Source organism: Benincasa hispida, chromosome 9, assembly GCF_009727055.1.
Source record: "Benincasa hispida cultivar B227 chromosome 9, ASM972705v1, whole genome shotgun sequence".
Lineage (NCBI taxonomy): Eukaryota > Viridiplantae > Streptophyta > Magnoliopsida > Cucurbitales > Cucurbitaceae > Benincasa > Benincasa hispida.
This window is the reverse complement of record NC_052357.1, coordinates 8,624,076-8,633,221: the sequence shown is the minus strand read 5'-3', so window position 1 is coordinate 8,633,221 and position 9,146 is coordinate 8,624,076. Positions and strand designations below refer to the sequence as shown.

General features: G+C 40.0%; 1 non-coding gene across 1 annotated transcript; it reads left to right on the top strand.

Moving 5' to 3' along the window:
• The first annotated feature begins 7,858 nt into the window (after positions 1 to 7,858).
• On the top strand, positions 7,859 to 7,965 carry LOC120087402. Its single transcript, XR_005484540.1, has one exon. It is a non-coding gene; the product is annotated as a small nucleolar RNA R71 (small nucleolar RNA).
• Positions 7,966 to 9,146: the final 1,181 nt, after the last annotated feature.

Genomic DNA, 9,146 nt, shown 5'->3' with positions numbered 1-9,146 from the left:
AGAACCCTTGGATCCTTTGCCTTTAATTATCCGCCCTCCAAGCCCGCCTGCACAACCTTCTTCTTATTCCCTTCCTGAGCACTTTACCAACCTTCTTCTTGCCCCAAATTCTCCAACCACATATCTAGCAACCCCATCCTCACCTTTAGCATCATCACCGCAACCTTCCATTCCACCGCTGCATATTGATGACCCACACGATTTGGGTGAAGGCACCTCTGCCCAACCCCAAAACGTTGCTGGTGAGACATCGCAGGCACCACCCACTGTCACCTCCTTAGCTGCTGAGTTAGCAGAAATGCGGTCCCTCTTCTCCCAACAACAATAACTCTTTGCTCAGCAACAAGCCTTCTTCAACCAGAGATTTGATGTGGTAGTGGAGCAAGTCGATGATATACAACGCAGTGCTGCTACGTCAAGGGAGGCGTTGATTAATATTCAGTGCAACATTTATAAGGTCCATCGCCACCAAAGACAGATTGCGGAGCGCAACCATAAGTACTTTAACTTTCTCACAGCATATCTTCATGGTCCCATGGTGCCTCCGCATCTCAGGCAACACTTGAATTTTGAAGAAGCCCTTTTAGTACCACATCAGAACCCTCCTCTAGACCCTCATGCTCCTCAACAATAATCTTTACATTTTTTATGTGGCCATTCTATATTTTTATTCAATTCATTATTTTTCATTAGTTAACGAAATTCTTTGATTCTTTATATAGGCAAAAATTATTGTATTGCGTTAATTTTTAATTCTTTGTATACTTAGTGAATTTTCAATACACTAAGTAGCCATTCTCTTCTTTTTGCCTGTGCTTTTTTCTTTATCATCCTTTGTCAATATTTGCGATGTTCTTGATCTTTTACTTTTGCGTTACTCATTGTGCTGCCATGATGTACAATATGTTTACACTTAGAAACATTTCCCACACATTGTAATTTCTAACTAATACTTAGTTAATTCGTAGCTTAACAATACTTTACCTTTTGCCCTTCAAAGTTCTGCTCAAACCTTCTTTTTGAAATTTTTTTTCTAAGTGTTTGTCTATTCTGTCCAAACAACGCAATGAGGACCTTGTGCATCTCTAAATTTTGGGGTGGGGAAGGTCTGAGCAGATAAGATCAAGATTATGTGGTCATTAAGAAAAATGCATTCATTTTTCATTTCCACAAAAAAAAAAAACAAATAATAATAATAATAATAAATTTTCAATAAATTTTCATTCAAAACTCCAATGTTAGCATAAGGGAAAACTTCAAAAACATTCCCAACCTGATAAGAGTTAGTTGTGAAAGGAACTTGCTCGTAGTTGGATGTTCGCATGACACCCGTGGGAGTAAGCAAAAACGAAGGTGGGTTTCCAAGAACAACGCAATATGAAAAGAGAAAAATGCAAAAGAAAATAAAAGAATGCAAGAGACAACTCCTCTGAAATTCACGAGTTAAAGTTGAAATTGGCACACAACCGTAGTTGGATGTTCACATGACACACGTGGGAATAAGCCAAAACGAAGAGTGTAACCATGACCAACAGTCTCTAATAAATGACGCAAAATTTGACCACCGCATATGGACGCATCAAGTTGTTTTGACAAGAAGAGGTAAACATTCTTTTTAAAACTAGAAAAGCATTTTTGAGCAGAAATTTGTAGGATAGAAGAATAAAGTAGGGCTTTGATATGAATTAGCAAGGATAGAAGAAATTGCGTTGTTAAGTAATGTGTCTAAGTGGAGCATTTGGAGCAACCAATCGACACAAAATTTAGGATAGGAACTGAGCATTTTTGCCTTAATAGAAGATATGCTTGAGGACAAGCATATATCTAAATTTGGGGGTGTGATAACTTGTAGAAATACAAGTTATTTATACTGCCTTATTCAAATATTGCGGCCAAAAGAGAGTAAAATTGCATCAATTGTATGAAAATTAGCTAAGAAATACAATAATTATAAATTATCGCAAATACACCCACTAAGACCATTAAGATGGTAGAAAAGGATATTTTAAGTCTGTTTTGCAGGAAATCTAGTCACCGTATGCACTCATGGCTCAAGAGAGAAAGATTAACGCATCTATGTCGCATTGCGCCCGTCAAATCAATACTGAAGAGNCGTATGCACTCATGGCTCAAGAGAGAAAGATTAACGCATCTATGTCGCATTGCGCCCGTCAAATCAATACTGAAGAGACGATCAACGCAATGACAGCGCAATGCGACAGTCAATCCAGAGCTGAACTTCAACCGCATGTGGTAATAAAAAACAACACCGCATGCGGGCACACGATCGAAGATGCAAATGAGCAGCGCAATCACGGAGGATCTTGACACGTGTACAAGTAACCATTGTGCATTTTCGACGGAATGATTGCATAACAGAAGGAATATTTATTCCACCATTCTCGAAATTTCCATAACAATACAGTGGGGACCACAAGTCAAAGAGTCGAAGCTTTCATCTATAAATACCCTCAAAGAATTCACTGAAAAATATACTTGATACTGGGGATAATTGATACGAGGCTATTGAGAGAGAGGCTTATCTGAGCACTGATCGGAGAAGATCCGAGAAGAAAAGAGACAAGGCTGAGAGGTGAGTCTCAGGGTGAATCATTCCAAATCCCCGTCATGAAGCTCTGTACCTAGATCAACTTTACTGGTTGGGCAAGCCTGAGAGGGAAGCTCATCTTTCCATTCACTCCATCTACGACCGACAAGCAATCTCTCCATCCAGATCAGTGTCAAGACATTGACACTCTTCTGTATCTATTTCTTATTCTTATTCATCAATTGTATTTCATCTTCTTAGTCTAAATCATTCACAACCATGTATTAGATGCTTGATTTTATAATTAAATGTCATGATCACTTCCATTTCCACATTTTTGTCTCTTTTCGTTCCTCCATTAATCACTTTCTCCATGATATTTTCCTAATCCCTTGGTAATTAATATGAATTAAACAAGTAACTTAAACTGTGCTAAAGAAATAAAGATGTTTAGCTAAAGCATGTTAGACGGCACCTTCACCTGTGAGAGTAGAAGTGAAGATGCCATTCTGATCTGTCGAGAGAAGGTTTGGAAGTAGATTTAAAATGAAACCGGTGATGCTGTAGATGATCCAAGCTCCAGGATAATTCGGAAGAAGGCATGGCGAAGATCCACACGCCCACCTCCAGAGTTTTATTGAAATCTGCAATACTTTTGTGTTCCCGAACATTTTCTCTCTGTGATAAGGCGAGGAAATGGGTTTATTCGCTCGAACCAGGAGAGATCACTTCTTGGGAGCAGGTGGTGGAGAAGTTTATGAAGAAGTATTTCCCACTACAGAGAATGCCAGACGAAGAAAGCTTATTACTGATTTTGAACAAGATATGGACGAATTGCTCAGCGATGCCTGGACGAGGTTTAAAAGGCCTGTCTCTTATACACATCTAGATGTGTATAAGAGACAGGAACAAGATATGGACGAATTGCTCAGCGATGCCTGGACGAGGTTTAAAAGGATGGTCAGAGAATGTCCGCATAATGGGCTACCAGATTGCCTGCAAATGGAAAGTTTCTACCACGGTTTGAATCCTGCTTCACAGACCGTTGCCAATGCGGCAGCAGTTGGTGGTCTTCTTGACAAGACTTATGACGAGGCGAAGAATATCTTGGACCGCTTCTCCAAGAATCATGAAGACTGAAGGGAGAGTGACTAGAGATTAAGACTCAAAGACTCGAATGCAAATAACGGTGCTATTGTTTCATTGCAAAACCAAATGACCGCAATGATGAATTTGATTCAAGGAATGACGATCAGCAGCCCAACACTGCAACGTTAACTAAAGCGAGAAGTACTTCCAGAGATGGAAGTAACCTTGCATTCATTACGTTTGTCCCTGTTTCACCACAGAGATGTGGGAAACACAGCTGATCACCGAAAGGTGTACGCCAAGGGAAAGCGAAACCGTACTTATATCTTTAACGCAATTAAGAAACTTGCGCTGTTTATATTGATTATCCTTTCTCTTTCTGTTTCGCACATAAGTCTTGCCACCGCATAAAACAATCTTTGTATATTCTTCGCCGTCAGTCTCAACCTCTGTATCTTGTATCATGTAACCTGTATCTTGTATCATCATAGCTTAGGTTTATTTTATCGCACTTTACTTTTATCACAATTTACTTTATTACCGCATTTATATCGCTTATCTTTACTTTATTGCACAATTTACTTTATGGCATGTACAAACAACACCTTTATTAATTGGAAAAACTCCCGGTCACATATATCAACAAAATAACGCAATTAACCTAAAACAATCCCTATGTTCGACCTCGGATCACACCGAGAAACTTGCGATGAAATTATACTTAGTTTCAACGCAAGGAAACTTGTGACAACTCACAGCATACTACAAAAACATTCATTAATAATGCATATCTAGAAGTAGTATCACATATCATCGCATAAAATCTATGTCATCAAGTTTATGGCATGGACTTGTAGCTTAGATCAATTCTTGCGTTTCAAAAGGTTGCTTCTCTCTGATGATTGCACTAATGGGATTGCATTAATTCTCTATCTGATTTGCCGAATATTTGTCACCGAAAAGTTGAGTGTACTTACTACAGTAGTTCGTTAGCGGCTTGTCAACTTAATTAGGAATCGACCGTCATCAGCTTTCTGTCCCATCGTGATTTATTATGCTTTTCACCCAGATGCGTCCACCAAGTTGCGCCGGCTCTATGCGGTAATTCTTCTTGAGCAGATATCTACGAGCGCAAATCACCACAAAGCCCTGTGGTAATGCTGCGTTCGACCGTTGATTTCTTGTGATCGCATTTTCCGCCTTGCGTCAACGTATATTCTGCACAAAAATACATAAGTTAACTGTTTTCATGTGATGGACGCCTGTGACCGCAATATTATGAATTTAATGCTTTTTGGACACAATTATATATATTTTATCAATGCAAACCTTCATTGTTTAATAACTTAGCACTGTAATAACGTGCATTTATGCCCGTTATCACACCCCAAAATTTAAACAATGCTTGTCCTCAAGCAGGAACTAAAGATTTCCTTTAGACAGTCGACCGTAATCTCTTTTCCTAGATTTCTCAAGGATATCTCATTCAAATCCTATGCACCAAAATTTCCTTAATTCTTATTCAGGTCTCTTCTTAAATTATTTCTAAAATTTAGTGACCGCAAGTTTAACCTTAAAAAAGACTTTACTAGATTCTAGGACATCGCATGATTTATTTTAAAAGAACTTTCTTTTACTGGGATGTTAACTGATTTTTTTATCCTTGCGTATTTTATGCATTATTTTTTTTTCTCTCTGACCTTGTACTGATCCAAGTGCCTCGCCTTCGTTTTGGCTTGCCCCCACGTGTGTGATGCGGACATCCAACTACAAGCAAGGCGGTCTTTCTCAAACTAAACTCATACCCATTTGCCAGTGGAGTTGCGGTCATTTTTTATGCGTTGATCATGATTCCGACCTTCGTTTTGGCTTGCCTCCATGTGTGTCATGCGGACATCCAACTACGAATAGGATCCGATTGCAACATTATGATTTTTTTTTTAGATAAGCTAAAAATAGCATGGTCGAAAATGAATACCACAAGCTCAAATTTAAAATGCGGAAATGTCCTCATTACTAAAAGATTGAAAGAAGTCATGCGATGTTCTTAGGAAGCTTCGTAAAGGGTCAGTTTGAAAGAAAGCTAGCAGACCACTAACTTTTAGAAAAATTTCATGAGGTGACTATCCTAAAATTAAGTTGACTCTAGTGTATACGAAAAAATAGAAGCATGTGTTTCATCATTGAAATCATAATTGGCAAAGAGAAAGCATGCGGCGACTTACTAAATTGATCAGTGTTAAATGATTGTGGTAACCAAAGAGGATGCGGTGATAAAATTTTCAAAATTAAAAGCGATATCGAAATTTGGAATAAAGTCAAGGAAAGATACAACCCCCAAATTTGCGTTGTCGCCCGCATTGTTTGTTGACGTATCCTACTTTGCGGCGATCAACTTTCTTTGGATTGTGGTGACGGAATAAAGTAGGGCGTCTTCATGTAACACCTTCGCAATCGTTCACCTCGATCTTTGCAAGAAAAACACTGAGATGGTCAAATAATATTAAAAAAACAGAGTTAACAAAATAGCTTACAGCAATCATTCAGCATGATCGCAACTTTTTTTTATTTTTTAGATAAGTTGTAAATATGCGATAACAAATAACAACAAGGTGATGAGAGGTCATGAAGTATTGATGTAGAAAAAGGGTATTCAAAAGGATTGCGTACCTGATGAGGTTGGATCGCATAGTGACGCAGGGACTGCTTATTTTGTGGTATAAGCTGGACTTTTTACGTCCATGGCGGCTTTTTCTTCTTTTCTCTGTCCTCTGGAATCTTGATTGCCTTAATCCGGAGCTTTTTCCCGTTAATGTTCATCACAATCTCCCCTTTCGCAGATCAATTTGAGCGCGACCGGTCGAAAGGAATGGTCGTCCCAATATGATGGCCGCATCTTCGTCTGCTTTATAATCCAAAATGATGAAGTCTGCCGGCAAGATGAATTTATCAATTGAGATTGCGACATCTTTCAACTCTCCTTCAGGATGTATTCGGGATCTATCCGTAAGTAAGAGAGTCTCCGTTGTGGGCATGAGTTTGCCCATATTCAATCGTTTGAAGATTGATAGCGGCATTACGTTTATACTCGCCCCAAGATCGCATAGTGCTTTGCCACTATAGACCCCTCCAATGGAGCATGATATCGTGAAGATTCCTGGGTCGCACATTTTTTGTGGGATCATAGCATTTTGTGTTATTGCCACTGTCGCAATATTTTCTTCATCATTCTGTTTCTTTTTCAATCTTTGCGGGAATGTTGGTAGCTGGACTTCTTCTATTTCGTGTTCTAAAGGCTCAGGGGTGGATGCAACTTCAGGGTTCATCTTCTCGGGCTTTTCCAAATTATAAGTCAACAGGTCCTCGGTTGTCACCGCATTCAAGTTGGTCGTGATGGGTTCCTCCCCTACTTCTGCAGTCATTTTGTCACTTAGCAAGGAGATTACTAAGAATTGTTCCTTCCTTGTCCCCCAGCATTGCGAGGAAGCTCAGTTGAGCTCGACAAAGCTCCTTGCGATCTATTTTTGAGCTCGCCCGTAATTTGTCCCAGCTGAATTTTGAGATTTCGAATGGACGTTGCTTGATTCTGAAGCACTGATTCGTTCTTCTCAATGTATTGCTTCAGCAAGCTCTCTAAGGACGAAGATTGTGGTGTCTGCGAACTGCTAGCTTGGTTATGCATTAGACCTTTGGTTCACAGGAAAAATCCGGGTGACCTTTCTTTTTGCGCCACTGGTTAAAAGGTTTGTTGTTGATTTTTCCATGCGAAATTAGGGTGGTTTCTCCACCCGAGGTTGTACGTTTTGGAATAGGGGTTGTTCTTTATGAATCATACTAACTGCGGATTTCTTGGGCATTCTTCCATCGGATGAGCGTCTCCACAGATAACACAACTTGCGGTCGTCTGAACAATTGTGTTGACCTGCCCTTTTTTCGCTCCCGTGCTATTAATTGCGATGCCTTGTATCAAACTCATTATCGTAGACATTTGGTTCTGAAGGCATGCTATGGCCCCGTTGTTCACGTCACTATCTTTAATTCTTAATCTTTGATCGCTTTCTTGCCAGTCCTCGTGATTTTTGGAAATGTGATCAAGTATATTTTTGGCCTCCTCATATGTTTTGTCAAGCAGACCACCAGCTGCTGCCACATTGGCAGCGGTCTACAAAGCAAGGTTCAATCCTTGATTAAAAAAAAATCTCCATCTGCAAGCAGTCTGGTAAGCCATTATGTGGACAGTCTCTTACCAGCCTCTTAAACCTCGCCCAAGCATCGCCGAGCGATTCGTCAGTTTTTTGTTCAAAATTCGTCATTAATTTCCTTCTCCTGGCATTCTCGGTTGGTGGGAAATATTTCTTCATGAACTTTTCCACGACTTGTTCCCACGAAGTTATCTCTCCCGGTTCGAGAGAGTACGCCCATTTTCGTGCCTGATCACACAGAGAAAATGGAAACAAAATTAGTCGAACTTCTTCGGTAGAGATATTCGGGAACACAAAAGTGTTACAGATTTCTATGAAGCTCCAGAGGTGGGCGTGCGGGTCCTTGCCACGCCTTCCTCCAAATTGCCCAGCAGTCTGGATCATCTGCAGCATCACCAGTTTCATTTTGAATCGAGATCCATCAAGGGCAGGCCTCATGATTCCTGGGGAGAAATCGTAGAGGTTGGGTGATGCATAGTCCCAAATGGGTCTATTACGATCGTTTGCCAGTAGGATTGGATTGGCCATGACATTGTTTTTATTTGGTGCTTCGTTTCCAGGCTGCTTTGCCATGTCGTCTTTATCTGGTTGTTGTTGTTGGCAGCTATCTCTCAATCTTTGTCGGAACATCCTCTCAATCTCTGGGTCATAATTTGCCAAAGATCGAGAGCTACAAAGAGATCAGAAAAATTACCGTTAGCACACTGAATTGCCGAAGTCCCCAGCAACGGCGCCAAAAAATTGATGCGTTATTTTATGAAATGAATTGCAGTGATGTGAATGCATTGTGCAACAAGTTTTCTCAGCAGAATCTAAGTATAAATCCTACTGAGTTTCCTGGCAAGTCCAGGGTCAAACTCAGGGACCAAGGAAAACAGTATGCGGTGATAATTTTTAAGAAGTCTTTGCGGTAACTAGTAAATCAAGAGTTGTTTTTGGGTTGTTGTTTGCGGTAATAAAAAGTATGCGGCGAAGTTAAGACAAGAGTTAATAATATGGAAGATGTGATGAATATGCAGGGAACGGGTTGAGAAGGGGTTCAACTAACACTTCCTAGGATGCGTTCATATTATGCGATCATGCAACACACATACAATAGAAAATCATCTCTCAATGCAAATGCTATAGCTTCTAGTTCTAGAACGCATGCGATATATGCGATAAGTCTATAGGACCTACACATAAGCCTCTGTTCTTATTTATGCGATGAAAAATGACACACACTCAAACAAGGTAACTACATAATATCATAACCTATCTCTAGGGTGCATGCGATGCATGTTGGCAAACAGAGCTTATCTCTAAGT